This window comes from Octopus bimaculoides, chromosome 21, assembly GCF_046866305.1.
Source record: "Octopus bimaculoides isolate indiv1 chromosome 21, ASM4686630v1, whole genome shotgun sequence".
Classification (NCBI taxonomy): domain Eukaryota; kingdom Metazoa; phylum Mollusca; class Cephalopoda; order Octopoda; family Octopodidae; genus Octopus; species Octopus bimaculoides.
This window is the reverse complement of record NC_142948.1, coordinates 21,339,329-21,341,828: the sequence shown is the minus strand read 5'-3', so window position 1 is coordinate 21,341,828 and position 2,500 is coordinate 21,339,329. Positions and strand designations below refer to the sequence as shown.

At 36.8% G+C, this 2,500-nt stretch overlaps 1 protein-coding gene across 2 annotated transcripts in view; it reads right to left on the bottom strand.

Annotated features, from left to right (window-relative positions):
• Positions 1-2,500, bottom strand: part of LOC106870296 (unconventional myosin-VI) — a 180,409-nt gene that overhangs the window by 176,243 nt on the left and 1,666 nt on the right. The window contains exon 1 of one of the 2 annotated variants that reach the window (XM_089338914.1): positions 2,273-2,500. This exon is cut by the window's right edge and continues 1,120 nt beyond it. The exons of the other annotated variant lie outside the window; for it this stretch is intronic. The gene's annotated coding sequence lies outside the window, so the exon portion shown is untranslated. The remainder of the gene's footprint in view (positions 1-2,272) is intronic. 2 annotated transcript variants of the gene reach the window in all.

Genomic DNA, 2,500 nt, shown 5'->3' with positions numbered 1-2,500 from the left:
CTTACACTCTAGTATTATATATAATAAAATCATGGGATATTGAGTTATATGGTGAATTAAATTGCATTGCATATGGTATAAGCTATATGTTATGGTATGTGGTATGCTATATGTAATTACTATCCCATGAAAACTCCTGCCTAGTTAGTCTGACTTCATCATGTTTTTGGTGATTAAACTATTCGTTCCTTTCTATGATGTTCTACCCTACTGATCATATTATGTATATTTGTAATGGCTTTTATGTAAGTCTCCTTAATTATATACCTCCTAGAAACTATAGAATCATATATGTAATAGTACCTGTGACATTGCAACTTACAAAATCTCTTCGGTTGGAATTCTCCAACTGCCCTCACTACTCCCATACCCATTACCTCCTCTTTTAGGGTTACCTTTATCTCTTCCTTACCTCAAATTTTAATACCCTGTCTCTTTAAATGTAAGTTATATATATGGCACCTTGTGAGTGGATTTGGTAGACAGAAACTGAAAGAAGCCGAGCTGGCAGAAACGTTAGCATGCTGAGCTAGAAAGTTACAAGCCGAGCTGGCAGAAACGTTGGCACACCGGGCGAAATGCTTAGCGGTATTTCGTCTGCTGCTACGTTCTGAGTTCAAATTCCTCCGAGGCTGACTTTACCTTTCATCCTTTTGGGGTCAATTAAATAAGTACCAGTCACTCACTGGGGTCAATAAAATCAGTTTCTCTGTCCCCCCTGTGTGTAGCCCCTTGTGGGCAGTAAAGAAATAAGAAACTCAAAGAAGCCCATCATATTCTTTTATGCTTTTATTCTTTTACCTGTTTCAGTCATGTAACTGTGGCCATGCTAGAGCACTGCCTTTAGTCAAACAAATTGACTCCAGGACTTATTCTTTGTAAGCCTAGTACTTATTCAATTGGTCTCTTCCACCAAACCGCTAAGTTACACCAGCATTGGTTGTCAAGTGATGGTGGTGGGGAGTCAGAGAGACACACACATATATACACGACAGGCTTCTTTCAGTTTCCGTCTACCAAATCCACTCACAAGGCGTTGGTTGGCCTAAGGCTATAGTAGAAGTCACTTGCTCAAGGTACCATGCAGTGGGACTGAACCTAGAACCATGTGGTTGGGAAGCAAGCTTCTTACCACACTCCTGTGCCTATATATATGTATATATATATATATATATCTGTGTGTGTGTGTGTGATCTCTTTGAAGGGAAGACTTTGAACATGGCCTTTTACAGGGTCCACCAGAAATCTGGCCCAAATGCTTGCAACAGAGGAAAAACCACGAAGGTCCACAATGATCAATGGTTTCAGAATAAGACGACCCATCCTGGGTATGGCACAACAGAATTTGAACTTGGAACATAAAGAGTTGGAGCAAATACCACAAGGCACAAGATCTGACGTAATTATCCTGTCAGTTCACCCATACTCTGGTCTCGTACTTTAGTTTTATTGACCTCGGATGGAAAGACGAGGTTGACCTCGGTGGTATTTGAATACAGAACATAAGGTGCCGGGATTAAACAACACAAAGTATTTTGTCAGAGGCTTTGATATTAAAGATATTCTTGGCCCCCAATTACGACGTACTCTCCGTATTCCCCTCTCATAGATCCTGTTGCCAACACACAATCTCTCTCTCTCTCTCTCTCTCTCTCTCTCTCACTGACACACACACACGTTTATATAACAAAATATTTAGTAAATATATGATGATCTGTCTCTGAAAATAAATTAATTATACACCAGGGTAGCTTTCGTTTTTTTTTGTTTTTTTTTCATTCATAGTCTACTTTGATATCAAGAGAAGTTAAATGGAGTATCAACAGTTAACTTTTTCTTTTTTTTTCTTCTGCATATTAAAAACAAGGGTTCCCCAACCTAGAATTCCGGCACATGTGAGTGTGTGTGTGTGTGTATATATATATATATATATATATTATCATTTTTAAATTTCGGCAATATTTCCTAAAGGCGAAACATTGCCTAAATTACTTTTCAGAACGAAATCATTAGCTTTGTTTTAAAAATAGCCGGTTTATTCAGCCCATCAAGAACTTTAATTCCACAATACTGATTGTCGTTCAAATTAAATAAATTAGTAATTAAGAAAATTGTGGTAATTTCTTTTGTAGGAGGAAGTCGAAAATTAATCAAATGTTTCTTAGAGGTGGTACGGGGCACAGAAAAGGTTAGGAACCATTACATTAAATAATAAAATTTATAAAAGATCGTATAATATATACATTACATATACTATATTATATATACTTACGGAAGAAGTGATTTTTTTTATAGTTTGAAATACAGGTCCACCTGAGTGACCAGGTAATAAAAATAGTCTGGTAATTGCAGAAACAACAGAACGGAATCAAATCCTTAGGGGTAGACAAGAACAAGCAAACCGCAAAGGATATCCTGTTATTTCGTTAAAACTTTCTTTTAAAAGTGGTCCTCGAAAAGGTTTCTTTCTTTGAAGTTGTTTTTTTTTTGTTTTATCTTT